Source organism: Schistocerca gregaria, chromosome 3 (assembly GCF_023897955.1).
Source record: "Schistocerca gregaria isolate iqSchGreg1 chromosome 3, iqSchGreg1.2, whole genome shotgun sequence".
NCBI classification, from domain to species: Eukaryota; Metazoa; Arthropoda; class Insecta; order Orthoptera; family Acrididae; genus Schistocerca; species Schistocerca gregaria.
Window position 1 is genome coordinate 828,090,116 of NC_064922.1, and position 20,427 is coordinate 828,110,542.

The window sequence follows — 20,427 nt, forward strand, 5'->3', positions numbered from 1 at the left end:
AACCAAAGTTCATGATCTCCGTCTGTTGTTACATTCTTTGTACTCATTTGACCACGATTTATCTTTTGCCATAAACGCATTTCATATAATGTCCGAGTAACTGCCGCTCTTGCTACTATTTAGACACCTGATATGCTGAAAGGCAACTCTGGTGTGGACTGTTTAAATGATTGATTGTGTTTGCATAATTTCGGTGTTCTAACAACATTTATTTTTCCAAAGAAAAAGCAGACATAAATTATGCTCAACAAGTTATTGACTGAATACCGTAAACAACTATCAGATGGTTTAAGACCTGACCGAGACAAGAATCCTGGGTGGCAGAAGTGAGTCAAGTACTCTGGCCCTAAAAATGTGGATAACGCAATGTGAATTGATCTGACACTGAGAAGACTTTGATTGGTCAAATCTACTGTGGTTTCTCTATATAGGTGGTACTGGGAGCAAGTGACAATAGAGATCTGTATGCCCTGACAATGCCGGAGCAGCAGTACATTACCCCGTTTGCCTCGAGCGGCGATGTAAATTGCAGCTGGCGAGATGTGTGTAGCGGAGGAGGTGAGGGGTGGAGGCAGCACCTGTGAATCGATCGCGGCCATGAAAGAAATGCAAAAGTTTCACGGTCTTGCAATCAGGCAGACGGATCGCAATTTACTCTCTACCACAGCCCAGTAATCACGGTATATTTCTGTGTGTGACACACCCGTTCGCTGGTTGTACTGAGGACCCATTTGGCTCACTTAGACGATAGAGCGCACAAGGATACCAAACTTCAAGACTGGTAAATCAAAAACAAGTAAGTGTGCCTTCGGCAAACGAGTAATCCGAGACTTTTGAAGTCATACTGTCGGTACAGTAAGAACCTCACCACAGGCTCGCCAGCCTAAACTACTCACAAGTGAAGATAATCTCAGGACAGATACCAAGTACCAACCACACATGACAGAGTTTCGACCAGAAGTTTTCCACACCAAAGTCCCGCCCCAGAGTGCTTTGAGCCTCTGCAGCAAAGAAATCCGTTTTCCCGCAAAGTGCAGGAAAGACACAGCCTTCACCCCATCTTGAGCCAATCACAGGGCTCTAGAGGCGCTTAATCTCCCCTCCCACACAACAACACAAACTCATGTCGAACCAGGGCAAGAGTTAAGAAACCTGTGTCTCTGGAATAAAAAGAAACCGCCAATAACTGGCTTGTTTCTGTGAGCTAAGAACCATTAAACTACTTCACGCTTTTAGCCGCCTTGCCGCAGCGGATACACCAGTTCCCGTGATATCACCGAAGTTAAGCGCTGTCGGGCGTGGCCAGCACCTGGGTGGGTGACGATCCAGGCCAACACGCGCTGTTGCCATTTTTCGGGATGCACTCAGCCGCGTGAAGCCAATTGAGGAGGTACTCGACCGAATAGTAGCGGCTGCGGTCAAAGAAAACCATCATAACGACCGGGAGAGCGGTGGGCTGACCGAACGCCCCTCCTATCCGCATCGTCATTGAGGATGGCACGGCGGTCGGATGGTCCCGATGGGCCACTTGCGGCCTGAAGACGGAGTGCATGATCCCTCCAAGGTCGCGATGAAAGTTCGTAACTGTGGATAAATTGTGAATTAATGTGAAGCCATGACTAACTTTTACTTCCAGGGAAAGTGAACTGAACTATCCCTAGTTAATAAAAGGAAATCATAGTAATCCAAAATGAAGTAATGCAGTGCTTGTCGATTTCTCTATATAAGAAGTAAATTGGCCATTGAGTTCAAGGACAAGGTTGTCATTGTAAAGTTAACCAGTTGGGTATACACCGGTTATATTTGTTTTTAATGGGTCTCCTAACCAGGGAAAGGTTAAAGAATTTGCAATTTAAGTCGAGTCTGTGCATAGCAATAGCCTATATTTTTCATGAAATTAACATTTTATGTTTCACGAAATTACAAAAAATTGACCGACAGCAAAATTATCTGAATACTCAAATTTATCTGGTTTACTGCAAGGAGAATAAACCACCAAGGCCCATATCGGTCAGCCTCGCCCATCAAGAACCCCATCTACACTGAGCCTTACGCCAAACACGACGCTCTTCACTCTGGAAAGTGCACGTCGCTGTCCGGAGCCCGGTCTTCTTGCGACCGCACATTCTCGAGACCACCGCTGCCAGCGATCACTTACAGTGACTACATTCTTGTCCAGTCTTTTGCAGTATGGTAAAAGGAACATCCAGCTTTTCGTAGCTCTAGCAAACGACTTCATTCGAATTCAGTGATGTGTTGGTAACAGCGTCTTTGTCCCCTTAAAGGCATTCTTGAGTCACATCAAATAACTACTTCCAATCTCAAAGGTGACTTACGCTCACGACCTGTATAGTGCACATCTAAAGAGAAAACTCATTTGCATCCTCATAGTGACGCTACAACCGCCGCGAAATCTGAATTGACTTTATATTTCAGATGTTGAAACACTCCTATTCAACTTTTGTTTATGCTGCGCAACTCCTTCTTGGTGTTGCAATTTTTTTTTCCGACAATGTACTCGTATATACGTGAAAACGGATACGAGGAGTGTTTTCCCTAAGCTCACAAATTTCTGTCATCATTGTCCAGCAGTAATGTGGACTGTAAATCCTATGTCCACAGCACAGCTCCTGAAATGACTCCCTCAGTTGTTGGTGATGACAGCAAGCTGTAATCCTAGGAGAAACACACCTCGCATGGATTAACGGTATACACATCAGGTGAGTATGCGGATGGAGTTGGTAGTGCCGAAATCGATCATACCACAATAAAAGGAAACTGAAAATTATTTTGACAGTCAGAAGGACATACGTTACCCTGTATTGTACTATAGTCTTCTACATCATTCTCACCAATATTAAGATACTTATCGAATCGTACAACCCGGTATGAATATCTCTCATCGTAGAAATCTGCCACCTGAGCATAACCTTCGATAATTGAAGCGCTCTATAACAATAGCATAAAGCACTTAACGGTGCTTATGAAAGACGGTATGGTACAGAACTTTTGAAGATGGGTGTACGAATGTGCATTGTGAGGAACAAAGCGGGCGACTATTTAGTGCAGAAAGCTGATGAACACTACTGGAGATTAAAATTGCCACACCACGTAGATGACGTGCTACAGACGCGAAATTTAACCGACGGGAAGAAGATGCTGTGATATGCAAATAATTAGCTTTTCAGAGCATTCACACTAGATTGGCCCCGGCGGCTACACCTACAACGTGCTGACATGAGGAAAGTTTCCAACCGATTTTTCATACACAAACAGCAGTTGACCGACGTTGCCTGGTGAAACGCTGTTGTGATGCCTCGTGTAAGGAGGAGAAATGAGTAGACGAGAAATGCGAACCATCATGTTTCCGACTTTGATAAAGGTCGGATTGTAGCCTAACGCGATTGCGATTTATCGTATCACAACATTGCTGCTCGCGTTGGTCCAGATCCAATGACTGTTAGCAGACGATGGAATCGGTGGGTTCAGGAGGGTAATACTGAACGCCGTGCTGGATCCCAATGACCTCGTATTACTAACAGTCGAGATGACAGGCATCTTATCCCCATGGCTGTAACGGATCGTGCAACCACGTCTCGATCCCTGAGTCAACAGATGGGGTCGTTAGCAAGACAACAACTATCTACACGAACAGTTCGACGACGTTCGCAGCAGCATGGACTATCAGCTCGGAGACCATGGCAGCGGTTACCCTTGAGGCTGCCTCACAGACAGGCGCGCCTGCGATGGTGTGCTCAACGACGAACCTGGGTGCACGAATGGCAAAACGCCATTTTTTCTGATGACTCCAGGTTCTGTTTACAGCATCATGATGGTCGCATCCGTGTTTGAAGACTCGCGGTGAACGCACATTGGAAGCGTGTATTCGTCATCGCCATACTGGCGTATCACCCGGCGTGATGGTATGGGGTGCCATTGGTTACACGTCTCGGTCACGTCTTGTTCGCATTGACGGCACTTTCAACAGTAGACGTTACATTTCAGATGTGTTACGACCCGTGGCTATACCCTTTATTCGATCCCTGCAAAACCCTACATTTTAGCAGGATAATGCACGGCCGCATGTTGCAGGTCCTGTACGGCCTTTCTGGGTACAGAAAATGTTCGACTGCTCCCCTGGCCAGCACATTCTCCAGATTTGTCACGAACTGAAAACGTCTTCTCAATGGTGGCCGAGCAACTGGCTCGTCACAATACGCCAGTCACTACTCTGATGAAGTGTGGTATCGTGTTGAAGCTGCATGGGCAGCTGTACCTATACACGCCATCCAAGCTCTGTTTGACTCAACGCCCAGGAGTATCAAGGCCGGTCTTAAGGTCAGAGGTGGTTGTTCTGGGCACTGATTTCTCAGGAAATTGCGTGAAAATGTAATCACATGTCAGTTCTAGTATAACATATTTCTCCAATGAATACCCGTTTATCATCTGCATTTCTTCTTGGTGTAGCAAATTTTAATGGCCAGTAGTGTAAAAAAGACAACAGTAGCTTTACAAATTCGATGTTATATGGTACGTTTTGTGAAGTGTCAAGCAAAGTTTTCTTTATGCAATTGTTAGAGGATGTTTAAATTATCGAAAATTATGCTCAGGCGGCAGATTTCTGCGATTATAGTATTCAAAGCTGGTTGCACTATACGATAAGTGCATTACTATTGGTAGAAATCATGTAGAAAAATGGAGTACAGTACAGGATTTCTTTTAAAAATAAATTAGCCAATTCCACAGCTCGTGGTCGTGCGGTAGCGTTTTCGCTTCCCGCGCCCGGGTTTCCGGGTTCGATTCCCGGCGGGGTCAGGGATTTTCTCTGCCTCGTGCTGACTGGGTGTTGTGTGACGTGATTAAGTTAGTTAGATATAAGTAGTTCTAAGTTCTAGGGGACTGATAACCATTGATGTTTAGTCCCATAGTGCTCAGACCCATATTAGCTAAGAAAATCCTCCTTTTTTTATTTTATTCGAAACGATGGAATTATTAATTACAGAATTTTGTTATTTGTTTTTCTTCCTGGTGTTGCATTTTTAATATCCTGAAGTGGATATGCGAAACTACCGTGGATGCAGCAAAAAAGTGATCGTGTTGGTTGCTTCGTGTTTGTTGCTCTTGTTTATTTTTGTGACCTTACCTTAATTGGCGGGATTGAGTGTTAGTTCTGTGCTCTCTTACTCCAATGCACTATGGACCACGTCTGGATGAGTAACTGCGCGTGTATAGCATTCGTTGACACCCAAAATTACGGCCGACAGCAGGTAGGCGCGGAGAAGGCTGGGCGAAGCGCTCGCGTGCCGTGAGTCACCACCTCACTGGCTGACGCCGCCGCCGTTTTGTGGGACGGGGCGGGACGGATGTGCGTACTGCGCGCGCTACAAAGCGAGTCGGCGCGGCAAACAATTACGGCGTAATGATTGTGAAGGCAGGATGCGGCGTCGCTCTCTTTCAGCGCGACCTCAGTGGCGCCGGAGGCGTGGGCGTCGGCGGCGCAGCACGGCACAGTGGTTCAGAGGCGCGGCGCAGCGACGCCTGCCGCGCCCGCAGTGAGAACGCCGCCCGCGGCCGTCTCCCAGGAAACCCGAAAGGCCGCCACTCTGCTGGCATCACAATGACACCCAGAGGCAAGTAGGTGCGGGGCGCGTGCGTCAACTTGACGCTGAATGCGGACCGCAGCGGAGTCCATTGTGCCCAGCCTCCACATGTAAACTCATGGCGCAGGCCACAGTTCTTCTTCACTCCGTGCCGGCTGTTCTCACGGAGCAGGGTGGCGCAATGGTTATCGAATAAGACTGACAAAAATCTTTGACTCACCTTCAAGGGGGGACGTTCATGAAACTGAGCAAAAATGTCAATTTGTAATGTATTTCTTAATAATTAGCAGAACTTGAAACGTCCCCTTTGAAAAATTATACAAGACTGTGCTTAAACTGACACATAATATTTTTTTTTTTTTTTTTGCGCAACGCAATCTGACTTTCAGAAATCCCTACAAGAGAATGGCCCTGACTAACATTAATCTACATGTTTCACAAATCACTTACCTCACAAAAATCTTCGTTACTCGAACGACTGCAATACAGCGAGCGCCACTACTGCCAGCTAACTAAAAGATTCTCTAACTACTGATAGGCACAGTTAGCAAATGAAAGATTTTAATAGAGAACAAACAATGTATTTACCTCACTAGTCATAATATATATAGCAGTTCATGACACCAATTCTTACAAATTTCAAAACTCCGCCATCTCTCTCCCCACGTCCACCACTGCTGGCGGCTCACCTCCAACTGTGCAACGCTACGCGCTCTTAGCATCCAGCTGCCGCTGCCCGACACTACAATGGCAGACAACAAGGCGAACTAGCCACAGACTGCGTACAGCACAGCCAGTGATCTTTCATACAGAGCGCTACGTGGCGGCGGCGTTACCAATAAAAAAAACCTAAACAGCCTACTTACAAACTCATGGACAGTAAATTTCCCAAGTTTCAGTGCTGAAGTAGTATCCAAAGTGCCTAAAAAATATTTAAAGGTCTGATGCGACTCTCCTGCAGCGACCATTATTGAAACTGTTCAATACTAGCTCGATAAACAACTATTCCGTTGATTACTTTGAAGAAAACTTGCACAGGCTAAATCTACAAGGCTGTGAATCCTGGACATCTATAAGGGCGCGTTAATTTCAAATCCAGAATCCAAATGAGTCTTTAAGTGCACCGGACAGGTGGAGCTAGCTGGGACTACGGATCGGCCGTGAGGACTGTCGACATAGTCCGTGCAAGTGCGATAATCCTACGTTCCGGCAGGCGCAGTGGTTAATGCACCTGTCTAGTAAGCAGGAGGTCCTGAGTTCGAATCTCGGTCCGGTAGACATTTTCACTCGTCGCCCGCTGATTTCGCGTAATGTCCCGACGCAGCTCACAGCAGTGATCCCTTGCTTTTCCTGTCTCTCCTCGTCCACCTTCAATTTACATTCATCTAGAAGGCTGTGAATCTTGAACTTGTAAAAAACTGTGCTCATGGCAAAACCCAGGATCCAGAAGAGTCTGTAAATTCTGTTATGTGGGAAAAGATGCCCTAAGACTACTCTTTCATCTGCTACTGTTGTCAGAACTGTAACTTATGATCGAGTTCTTGTAGTTAATGACGGTAAGATATTAGAGAGAATGGGCTTTAAGATAGCGAATTTCAGTGAAGACATCTTGGAAAAGAGAGAGAGAGAGAAAGAGAGAGAGTGTTTCTCTGCAACTGAAAAGTCAAGTGAAGACCTGAGAAAGGAAAGAAGGCAGGAAACAAGAAACTAGAAACTAGAAGAGAATGCTTGCACGAAAAGAGGACCCTGAGTACAAATCTGGGAGCTTCTGAAGAGATGACATAAGAAAAAAACGTTATGATAACGTTACATTGCATTTCCTGAAAGTTTTTTTTTATTTATTTACCTTCTCAGAATCTATGAAGGCTATAATTCTGATGTTTTGCGCACTTATTGTTATAAACGTAAAGAATATTATCTCAAAAGGAAATTTGTGAATTCAGAGTGTAAGCTGAATTATAAGGCAAAGTACATAGAATGTTGCATGAATTTTATATTATAATTACCGAATTACAACGAAAAATTATTAAAATTCTCCTATCCGACTCATTCAAAAAAACCTTTATGAGGGAAGTTTACTATACGCAAAAGGGTTAAACAGAAAAAATTATGTAGAAATATCTTGAATAGTTTGTGAAAAAAGGTATGTGTACTATTAATTAAAACAAAACTTTTAAATTCCAGTGCAAAAGTTAATATATATAGGACAAGGGACTTGACAATATATGTTAAGTATGGTATAAAATCAATTTGCCATATCCTCAAAACTGTAGATTTGGTGAATCTTTTAAATAGTGAGCGTTTTTCATTAGCGTACCCCCTTAAGAGGGAATAACTGCTAGTTCACTCTATGATCACCAATGGAAAGGCTCTGCTCAAACGATATTGGGCTACTCTTTTGATCCTTAGGTAAGTGTTCTACATCAGCCAAGAGGCTCATCTCCACGTCCACGTTTCCTCGATACTGGTGTTCTGAATTCTCCTACTTTGCTATTCTTTTACATTAAATTTTAAGAGCCCTTTTACAACATTTTAGGCCAAATGTTATTCATCCCACGTAAAGCGCACCGGGAAGTCTGCTGATCACTTTACAATGTTCGCAGGTGATTCATGTGAAAAGGTTTCCGGCGTGAATTTGATTGCACGACGGGAATTAACAGACTTTGAACGCGGAATGGTAGTTAGAGCTAAATGCAACGGACATTTCATTTAGGATATCAGTATTCTGAGCTCCACAGTGTCAACATTGTGCCGACAATACCGAATTTCAGGCATTACGTCTCACCACGGACAACGCAGTAGCCGACGGCCTTCACTTAACGATCGTGAGTAGCGGCGTTTCCATAGAGTTGTCAGTGCTGGCAGACAAGCAAGGCTGCGTGAAATAACCGCAGAAATCAATGTGGGTCTTCTGACGAACGTGTCATTTAGTACAGTGATTTGAAATCTGCCGATAACGGGTTCTGGCAGCAGATGACTGACGCGAGTGCCTTTGCTAACAGCGCGACATGGCCTGCAGCGCCTCTCCTCGGCTCGTGACCATGTCGGTTGAATCCTAGTTGACTGGAAAACCCTGCCCTCCTCAGATGACTTCCCATTTTAGTTGGTAAGAGCTGATGGTACGGTTCTTTTGTGTCGCAGACCAAACGAGGCCGTGGACCCAAGTTGTCAACAAGGCACTGTGCACGCTGGTGATGGTTCCATAATGGTATGGGCTGTGTTTACATGGAATGTACTGGGTTCCCTGGTCCAATGAACCGACCGTTGACCGAAAATGCCTATGTTCAGTTATTTGGAAACCATTTGCAGCCATTGATGGACGTCATATTCCCAAACAACGATGGAATTTTTATGAATGACAATGCGCCGTGTCACTGGGCCAAAATTATTCGCGACTGGTTTGACGAACGTTTTGGGCAAATCGAGCGAATTAATTGGCCACCCATCGAATATTTATGGCACGTAATCGAAAAATCAGTTGGTGCACAAAATCCTGCATCGGCAACACAGTGTCGGTACAGAACAAAGTTCGTATGAAATGTGTTTTGTCCAGATCACACTGTTTGTGAAATATGACAGTCGTTGCGAGTGCAGGCATTGGTCATGCTATGTTACATGTATTCTGTGAATGTAGCCGTGGACCACATAACACGATGATGTTTTATGCGAACAACTGCAGGAATGAGGATGACACGCGTAAAGCTGAAATACTAAACACCTTTTTCCAAAACTGTTTCACAGAGGAAGACCGCACTGCAGTTCCTTCTCTAAATCCTCGCACGAACGAAAAAAATGGCTGACATCGAAATAAGTCTCCAAGGAATAGAAAAGCAACTGAAATCACTCAACTGAGGAAAGTCCACTGGACGTGACGGGATACCAATTCGATTCTACACAGAGTACGCTAAAGAACTTGCCCCCCTTATAACAGCCGTGCACCGCAAGTCTCTAGAGGAACGGAAGGTTCCAAATCATTGGAAAAGAGCACAGGTAGTCCCAGTTTTCAAGGAGGGTCATCGAGGAGATGCTCAAAACTATAGACCTATATCTCTGACATCGATCTGTTGTAGAATGTTAGAACATGTTTTTTGCTAGCGTATTACGTCATTTCTGGAAACCAAGAATCTAATTTGTAGGAATCAACATGGATTCCGGAAACAGCGATCGTGTGAGACCCAACTCGGTTTATTTGTTCATTAGATACAGGCTCCCAGGTAAATGCCATTTTCCTTGAATTCAGGAAGATGTTCGATATACACTCCTGGAAATTGAAATAAGAACACCGTGAATTCATTGTCCCAGGAAGGGGAAACTTTATTGACACATTCCTGGGGTCAGTTACATCACATGATCACACTGACAGAACCACAGGCACATAGACACAGGCAACAGAGCATGCACAATGTCGGCAATAGTACAGTGTATATCCACCTTTCGCAGCAATGCAGGCTGCTATTCTCCCATGGAGACGATCGTAGAGATGCTGGATGTAGTCCTGTGGAACGGCTTGCCATGCCATTTCCACCTGGCGCCTCAGTTGGACCAGCGTTCGTGCTGGACGTGCAGACCGCGTGAGACAACGCTTCATCCAGTCCCAAACATGCTCAATGGGGGACAGATCCGGAGATCTTACTGGCCAGGATAGTTGACTTACACCTTCTAGAGCACGTTGGATGGCACGGGATACATGCGGACGTGCATTGTCCTGTTGGAACAGCAAGTTCCCTTGCCGGTCTAGGAATGGTAGAACGATGGGTTCGATGACAGTTTGGATGTACCGTGCACTATTCAGTGTCCCCTCGACGATCACCAGAGGTGTACGGCCAGTGTAGGAGATCGCTCCCCACACCATGATGCCGGGTGTTGGCCCTGTGTGCCTCGGTCGTATGCAGTCCTGATTGTGGCGCTCACCTGCACGGCGCCAAACACGCATACGACCATCATTGGCACCAAGGCAGAAGCGACTCTCATCGCTGAAGACGACACGTCTCCATTCGTCCCTCCATTCACGCCTGTCGCGACACCACTGGAGGCGGGCTGCATGATGTTGGGGCGTGAGCGGAAGACGGCCTAACGGTGTGCGGGACCGTAGCCCAGCTTCATGGAGACGGTTGCGAATGGTCCTCGCCGATACCCCAGGAGCAACAGCGGCCCTAATTTGCTGGGAAGTGGCTGGGAACTGGCTGACACTGACGGCGGCGGTGCACAAATGCTGCGCAGCTAGCGCCATTCGACGGCCAACACCGCGGTTCCTGGTGTGTCCGCTGTGCCGTGCGTGTGATCGTTGCTTGTACAGCCCTCTCGCAGTGTCCGGAGCAAGTATGGTGGGTCTGACACACCGGTGTCAATATGTTCTTTTTTCCATTTCCAGGAGTGTAGTTCCGCACTGTCGCCTCATAAACAAAGTAAGAGCCTGCGTAATATCAGACCAGATGTGTGGCTGGATTGAAGAGCTTTTAGCGAACAGAACACAGCATGTTGTTCTCAATGGAGAGACGTCTACATACGTTAAAGTAATGGCGTGCCACAGGGGAGTGTTATGGGACCATGGCTTTTCACAATATATATAAGTGACCTAGTAAATAGTGTCGGAAGTACCATGCCGCTGTTCGCGGATGATGCTGTAGTATACAGAGAAGTTGCAGCCTTAGAAAACTGCAGTGAAATGCAGGAAGATCTGCAGCGGATAGGCACTTGGTGCAGAGAGTGGCGAACTTACCCTTACCATAGACAAATGTAATGTATTGCGAATACATAGAAAGAAGGAACCTTTATTGTACGATTATATGAAAGCGGAACAAACACTGGTACCAGTTACTTCTGTAAAATATCTGGGAGTATGCATGCGGAACGATTTGAAGTGGAATGTTCATATAAAATTACTTGTTGGCAAGGCGGGTGCCAGGTTGAGATTCATTGGGAGAGTCCTTAAAAAATGTAGTCCATCAACAAAGGAGGTGGCTTACAAAACACTCGAACTATACTTGAGTATTGCTCATCAGTGTGGGATCCGTACCAGGTCGAGTTGACGGAGGAGATAGAGAAGATCCAAAGAAGAGCGGCGCGTTTCGTCACAGGGTTATTTGGTAAGATAGCGTTACGGAGATGTTTAGCAAACTCAAGTGGCAGACCCTGCAAGAGAGGCGTTCTGCATCGCGGTGTAGCTTGCTATCCAGGTTTTGAGAGGGTGTGTTTCTCGATGAGGTATCGAATATATTGCATCCCCCTACTTATACCTCCCGAGGAGATCACGACTGTAAAATTAGAGATTCGAGCGCACACGGGGGCTTTCCGGCAGTCGTTCTTCCCGCGAACCATACGCGTCTGGAACCGGACAGGGAGGTAATGACAGTGGCACGTAAAGTGCTATTCGCCACACTCCGTTGGGTGGCTTGCGGAGTACAAATGTAGATGTAGATGTAGAATGAGCAACGAGCAAATCCTCGTCCACCACCTACCCTGAGCGGCCTAGCTCATCTCATCTGCTCGCGCTTGCCTCTGTAAGCTCCCAGGAGGGTCTGTCCATCCCTGTTGGACTTAAACTTCATGTGCCCTGGTGTTACAATATCGCAACAAGTTCACTTGCAGGGAAATATTTTCATTTTCTATACGAACGCTGGAAACGATCTTGGCCAACGATGAAGTGCTTCACACACATTTGTGACTGGAAAGATTCACTTTACGACGATAACCTCGCCCCCCCCCTCCCCCCTCCCCCCCCCCCCACCCACTAAGGTCCGATCTGTCGCGAAATTAAAACCACAGTGAAAATCCGACTAAGCTTTCGACGGATGGGTTGTGCAGTGTCTCTAGTAGACCTGTAGATCGCGTCATGTCACACCTTTCACTTACGAGCGCACAGTGACAACATAATGATGCCTACAACAAGAGAGTCTCATGTCAAGTGTGAAGCGCATTCTTCATGTTGAGGGCCTCCGCCTGATTTCATGCATCCCACCTAATCTTACTGTCATGCGTGACAACTAAGTACGGCAATGGCACAGCTAGTATGAAGCAGGAAGTACAGATAGGTGTTCAAAAAATGGTTCAAATGGCTCTGAGCACTGTGGGACTTAATTTCTGAGGTCATCAGTCCCCTAGAACGTAGAACTACTTCAATCTAGCTAACCTAAGGACATCACACACATCCATGCCCGAGTCGGGATTCGAACCTGCGACCGTAGCGACAGATGTTCATGATGGACGCTGTCAGGGAAGGAGGCCAATATCAGTCAACGATCTTGTTCAGCGAGTGGGTCAGGTGATTAGAGAAAATTTTCTACGAGAGACAGTTCAGAACAAACGGAGAGGAATTTTGTCGTCAGACATTGCCCTTCTTCATGACAATGCTCAGCAACACACATGTAGTTGCAACAAAGATGATCCTGCAGCGATTTCGATGCGAAATCGTTGGTCAAAAACCACACCACTCGAACTTGGCTCCCTTTGATTTGCACGTCTTTTCGCACATGGCTATGAGGACAGGATTCTGGCACAGACAGCGAGCTGCCCCCCAGCATACAGATATTGACGGAAGCACAGGCGGCTACCTTCTTCGACAAGGGTGTTGGAAATTTGGTCCAACACTACGACAAACGTCGAAGGCAGAGCGGCTGCTATGTAGAGAAGTAGCTTTTTTTTATTTGCAGTGTGGCTTCCATTTCGCGAAAAACTGGATCCTGAAACAAAACATGGACATCTTATTAATTCTTTAGTCGGACTTAGTTCCTACCGAACTGTTCCTACAAGCTAAATAACCTGTAGTTACAGAATTTTGTCCATTAGCGGCCAGTCATATAGGAGGTTGTCAGTCTTAGATCATTGACTATTAGGAGACTAGTCGGGAAAATTAATCCCATTAAAGGGCCAAACCCGCCGAGGAGAGTAACATTACACACCAGTAAAATCACCGGTCACTTATCACGGAGAAAAACTTTAGAACGTACCGCTAAATCTTCTGCACAGCGCTCGAGTTGGTCAGACCTCTCCATTGGAAAGCGTACTATACAGCAGGTTCTCAGCCATACTAGAGTAATCGTCAACAACGAAGCCCTCAAGGTGTGGGTCACGTGTGTTTTAGAATAGCTGTCCCTGGTAACTAAGAACTCAAGATCTCAATCCAGTTTCCAATAAACTGTTCCTAACTGTTAGTAACGGTGGTCTACCTGTTACCTCTGGCTGGATTGCAGCTGAAATCATCCGTCTGCGTGTCAGAGGCCGTCGAAGAATCCTACGACTTTCTCGTGGTTCAGGCATTCTGGAAGCACCGTGTCAACTCTTCCTACCTCACAGTAGTCCTGATTCCATCCCCTCACCACTGTTCCTGCAGTAATTCCACTGCAGCCAATTGTCTGTGTGATCTGAAGGTATGACATTCACACGTTCCCCATGCCAATGATCTGATCTTTCTCAAAGGCCGAAAGATGTAGATAAGCTGCATGTACACCGACTGTGGGAATGCTGCCTTCCGCTTTACTCCTGAAAAAAAGTCCCAGTAACCTTAGGAACACCAACAGCAAACATACACTCTCACTATTCATCTACAAGAACCGGATTTACCTTTACTGAGAATAATTATGCATAAGGATATAATTTTAATCCGCATATCCCACAGGCATGGCCGGCCGGAGTGGCCATGCGGTTCTAGGCGCTACAGTCTGGAACCGCGGGGCCGCTACGGTCGCCGGTTCGAATCCTGCCTCGGGCATGAATGTGTGTGATGTCCTTAGGTTAGTTAGGTTTAAGTAGTTCTAAGTTCTAGGGGACTGATGGCCACAGCAGTTACGTCCCATAGTGCTCAGAGCCATCATGGCTCAGAGCCATTTAAGCCCACAGGCATGCTAACATTGGACTATCACGGTGGTACCTTTCGGCCAATGCGTTCATGGAATAAAAATTTTGTCCCTGTTAAAACATTTAACCACGTGGCCAGATGGACCAATGAATTTCTTTGAAATCCCTTTGAGAGTTAGAGAAACGCTTGTTGCGGCTACTGCTGTTGTTGTCTTCCGTCCACTGCAGCTCTCCATGCTACATAATTCTGTGCAAGAGTCTTCAGCTCTGCATAGATACTGCTAACGACCTCCATGTGAACTTTCTTGCTATATTCGCGTCTTAGTGTCTCCATACAATTTCGTAGCTCGCAAACATCCTTCAGTTACCAAACTGATGACACCTTGATGCTACAGGACGTGACTTATTAGTCGATCTCTGCGTGTCCTTTGTACAAGGCCAAAAAGGTTAGTCATGGCTGACAGTCACAAGGATGTCAATAATTGCAAGGAAATGTTAATTCCTGCAGTGTACTTGTTACGACTTAGGTCTCTCACCATATCACCTCTTATTTTTCCCTTTCTGTAACATTGTCTTCAAGTTGGTTTCTCCTGTATAGACTTTTCGTGCACACTGATCAGATTATGACCATCGACCTACTATCTATAAAAACCGATCCAGGCGATAGCAGCGTCACCTGGCGAGGAATGGCTGCTACTCAGACACACATACGGTGCAGGTAATACTACGTGCGCTATGTCTGAATTTCGCAGAGGGCAGCTTGTGATAGCCTAGATGTTCGGCAGGAGCATTTCGGAAACTGCAACACTTGTCGGGTGTTCGAAGAGTACTGTGGTGAGTGTCTTTAACACGTGGCGAAACCAAGGTGAAACCACGTTCAGACGTCGCGTCGTAGGGTTGGGTGGCCACTCCTCATTACCGATGTCGGACGTCGTAGACTGGTCACACTGGTAAAACAAGACGGGCGTAACTAACAGCATACTACAATCTGAGCAGAGTAAAAGTGTGTCTGAACACAGAACGCAGAACATTCTCAACAACTGGCCTCCGTAGCTGATGACCCGTGCATGTGCCAATGTTAAGAGCACGACATTGGCAACTATGACTGAAATGGGCACGTGGCCATCGGGACTGGACGTTGGTGCAGTGGTAGAGCGTTACTTGGTCTGAAGAATCCCGATACCGTCTTCATCATGTCGATGGGGGGGAGGGGGGGTCCGAATCTGTCGCCTTCCAGGGGAACAGCTCCCCGACACCAGCACGTGGCATGGAGACAAGCTGGCTGCCGCTCCATTATGCTCTGGGCACCACTCACGTCGACATCAATGGGTTCAGTGGAACTCGAGCAAGGCACCATGACGGCCAAGGAGTATCGTACACTGGTTGCAGATCACGTACACTCCTTTACGCCGATCACGTTGGCCGACGGGAGTGGCATTTTTCAACAAGGTAATGCGCCATGTCACAAGGCCAGAAGTAGTTAGAGGAACAAAGTGGCGAGTTCCAATCGATGTGATGGCTCTCCAACTCGCCGCATCTGAACCCGGTGGAATATATCTGGGATGTGACTGAACGTGGCGTCAGAGCTCAAAGCCCACCTCCCTGGGATTTATGGGAGTTAGGGAAATTGTGTGTCCAGAGGTGGTGCCAGCTCCGTCCAGCCACCTGCCAAGGCCTCATTGCTTTCACGACACGGCGTCTTGCCGCTGTTATCCGTGGAAAAGGTGAACATACTGGTGGTCATAATGATCTTGGTGATCAGTGTATTCTTACAACTTCCAGCTTTCCGCTCTGTCTCTAGCACAGGCTACAATCTGTCTGCTTCTCTTTTTTCTAATGGTCTCTTTAACTTATCTATAAGCTTCATCCATCTTTTCGATTTTCCCTAGTCCTGCACACTTTTACAGCAGTTATTACCAGCCCTTCTCACACTATTGCCTCCGAGTACAATCAGACACCAGCCACTAGCTTGTACCTTCTCCCTAGTTCTCCCCCCCCCCTTCTCCCTCGGCCCTACAGTTATCATTAACACTTGACTAAACTTTAGGATGAAAAGAATTTTCTTTGAATAATTTAGTTTTTGAGATAACGAAAGGTAAAAGATATTTAGTTTCATTAACAATTACTGAAACTCGAAATGCTGAGTCCATCGGAGAATTGGTACTCATCACCTTAGCTGTCTTTCCCTTTTCAGAATGATGGAGCAATTTTCAGTGCGATGCGAATGCTACCTCAAACTCCTTCTCAGAAAGCAAGGCTAACTGTCCACATTGAGAGTAGACTGAACATGCTTCTTCTGCACCAGCCGTCTCCCCAGTGGTACAAGCATAATCCAGATCCTACATACCAATTCAGAATCAACCTAATTAACCTGTGTGCACTAACCTTAGGCCAATTGTTCGTAAATCACTTGATTTCTGGAGTCCTTACTTCTGAAGGGGCAGAAATTGGAAGACTTCAATATGCAAATGCCCTGTGTCTGACCACTGCCACTAATAATGACAATAATAATAATATGCAGTGTATGCCTTACAGTAAGAAAGGAATGTTAGGGGTTAGCGTCTCGCAACATCGTGGTCTTTAGAGAATGAGAAAAGCTCGGAATATTCAAAGATAGGGAAGGAAATCGGTCGAGCTCTTTCAAGAGAACCTTTCCGACATTCGCCTCGAAGCGATTTAGGAAAATCACGGAAAAGCTAAATCAGGATGGCCGGATGCAGGTTTGAATAGTCGTCCTCCCGAACGCGAGTCCAGCTTGCTAACAACTGCGCCGTTCGTCTCCGTAGCTAAGCTGCGCCGCAGCACTGTGGATTGCTAAGCAAAGGGGCCCGGTTTCGATCCCGGCCGAGTAGTAGATTTTCTACGCCCGTAGACTGGCAGTTGTGTTGTTCCCACGTTCGTATCGTCGTAAATGACATTCTAATGTTGAGATGGCTGTATAGATATCTTCCGAAAGCCAACAATTTTTTAAAAAAGTACGCTGCGTTACCTTTGTCTGTGTAGTGTTTACAGCAGTATAGTAACCACTGCGTAGTTACTACTGTGTTTTACTCTCCAATAGTTCCTTTACTGTTGCGAAGTTAAGACTGAAACAACATCTGGTTAGTTGTGGAAACTATCTACAACTCGAATCAGTTTTACTCTCGTACGTGCAAAATTCGAATTACAAAATATTGTGCAGTAGGTGGAGTGTGAGTATGTGAGAAAGATGCTGTTTATATATTCGGTTCGTAAATTACAATCTCCACTATACTGTCTCACGGGTTAATTACCGGATTTTAAAAGGAACTGGAGTTGTTGGTAATTTGTGTCGTCATTATTGCAGCCTTACCGACAAGTGATGCAGTAATGGTGTTTTAAACGACACTGGTGTTCAGAGTTAAATCAATAAACTGTTATTTTCCCGTCCTGTGTCTAACTGACGATATAATCATACGAACAGTCAGCCATATGTCCGTACGATCCTTCTCTGAACGGAAGATGGCATTCCGGTCAACGGACAACCACGCCAACGATGAGCTCAGGATACCTATGAAACAACGTTATGTTTGCCGAGTAGTCCCACATCCACAATCTCTGTGTACACAGTCACAGATGGTGCAGTACTGCACAGAGAAGGCGCCTACCAGGCTCTCTGCAGCGGATGGCCAGAGAAAGAACGGAAGCAGAACAGTCGCAAACTGATGTGACCCGATGGCTTAGTGTGATCCGTTGTGTGGTTTTTCGGATGTGGAGACAGTTTATAGAGACCGAAACCTTATTTCGAAGACCAGGGCAGGGCAATTGGCTTGTGAGCTCGCAGCATTCACGGAACGTGTTGTATCGAGCAAAACGATCCGCAGATGGCTTCGGAAGAGTGGCCTTTATTGTCGGAGACCTGTTGCATATGAACCACTGACGCGTCTTCACAGAAGGGAAAGTCTAGAGTGGAGTCATCAACATGCCACCTGGCGGTCGAACAAAGGGCTATGAGTTCCGATTTAGTCTGAAGAGTGATTCTTGATGGACTTGCATCTAGAGGTAACGTCGAACACGATTTCTGGAGCCAAACATTGTGGAAAGAGACAGATATTGAGGAGGAACTCTAATGGTGGGGGAAGGGATCATGATTACCACTCGAACCGCTATTCACGAAGTTGCACGGGTGAATCGGCAAAGTTTAATTCCTGTTAGGCATAGTGACGAGATCTTGGGACCTCATTTGCGATTGTTACGAAGTGCCGTGGGCCCAGACTTTGTACTGATGGACCATAATGCCCGACCGCATTGCACTTGCGGTTGATGTTTTGTTGGAAACGGTAGATACTGCATGCATAGAGTGACCTGCTCGCTCTCCCAATTTGAATCCCATAGAGCGTATTTGTGATGTCCTAGGGAGATGGCTTGCAACAAATCAGCTTCCTGCAACCACTCTCCAAGACTACGAGAGGCTCTGCTGGAAGAATGGGCGTTATTGTCTCAACATGAGCTTGACGACATCATACACAGGCTGCCCCATCGTTATAAGGCCTTTAATGCTACCGAGCGGGGTCAAACCACATACTGAGCACGTTAACTGTTTGTCGCAAAGCATGTGCAGATCATTTAAGTTGGAAAAAACAAAGAACATTTTCGTCTACCGTTATGAATGATGCAGTATGTTACGTTCTCAATTCTTTGTATTGTTTCTACTTTACTATCATCTGCTTATACTGTTTTGTGGTGAAATGAAAGCAATCTTGCAAAATAGCCGTTTGTTCCTTTGATTTTGGGACACCAGTGTAATTTAGTTAAGTGATAGGAATATAATGGAATCTGTTTGTTTTTAGCCCTCATAAAACTACATTGTACCTCTCAGCGGATAATGACACCTATATTGGGTACCGTTTCTGAAGCACATTTAAAAGAAGTTGTATTTGTTCAGTTTGTACCAGCACCCTAGAATTTTCAGAAAAACGTCAGGATAAAATCATAACAAGTGTTGCGTATTAATATATAATTTAATTATCAGTCTCTTTAACACAGTGGTAACACAGAGTTGATTAATGGTTACAGAACAGACAAATCACAAGTTTGGAATATCATTGGTCTTTGTAAGCGCGACTGGCCAGCTACATAATCGTTTTGCACCGTTCTCTCATTTCCTTTTCGACGCTGCCGTAACTCTCACATTGGGTTGACGCTGGACTTATTAGCCTCTTTTGGATTCCTTTTGACGTGAGCTTTCCTTTAACATAAGTTTCCTACATGGCGTTCGGAGATTCCCGTTACAAACTTCTGGGACTTGTAGAGGGGATGAGTAGACAATATTTTGAATTGGAACCCATGTCCGGAAACGTACCGTTTGCAAACATGTTTGTTATATGGGACAGTTAACATGGAGGATGCTTATGACGTATCAGGTGATGTGATTTGGGGTCTATCCCATCTCTTTGATCCAGTTCTTGCCTCATTCACGTGTCTGTGAGCGTTACAGCAACATGGTTGTCTACATATTTGCAGAATACACCGAAGTAATCCTTCCGTATGGCGAACCTCACGATAATGGTTCAAATGGCTCTGAGCACTATGGGACTCAACTGCTGTGGTCATCAGTCCCCCAGAACTTAGAACTACTTAAACCTAACTAACCTAAGGACATCACACACATCCATGCCCGAGGCAGGATTCGAACCTGCGACCGTAGCAGTCGCACGGTTCCGGACTGCGCGCCTAGAACCGCGAGACCACCGCGGCCTGCCTCACGATAATGGAAGAGCTTCTCATCGTCTTCATCAAGATCGTTATCCAAAACGTCCGACTGTGTGACACATTTTAACCAAAACAACGCAATACATTCGAAGAAGACGTGGCTTGTGAAGCTCCAAGGAAACGCCGCACACATGATTTGGAAGAGACCGTAATTTAAGCCACAGTGTTTGTGCAAACTAATTAATTTTACATTTTGTTTCTTTTGTTATTAATGAGTGGAATAGTAGAAAAAGTTACGTACTGGATCCCGCCTAATAAATTACTTGTAGAAATCGTTTCGTTGCCAGCGTGTTTCCAAATGGTT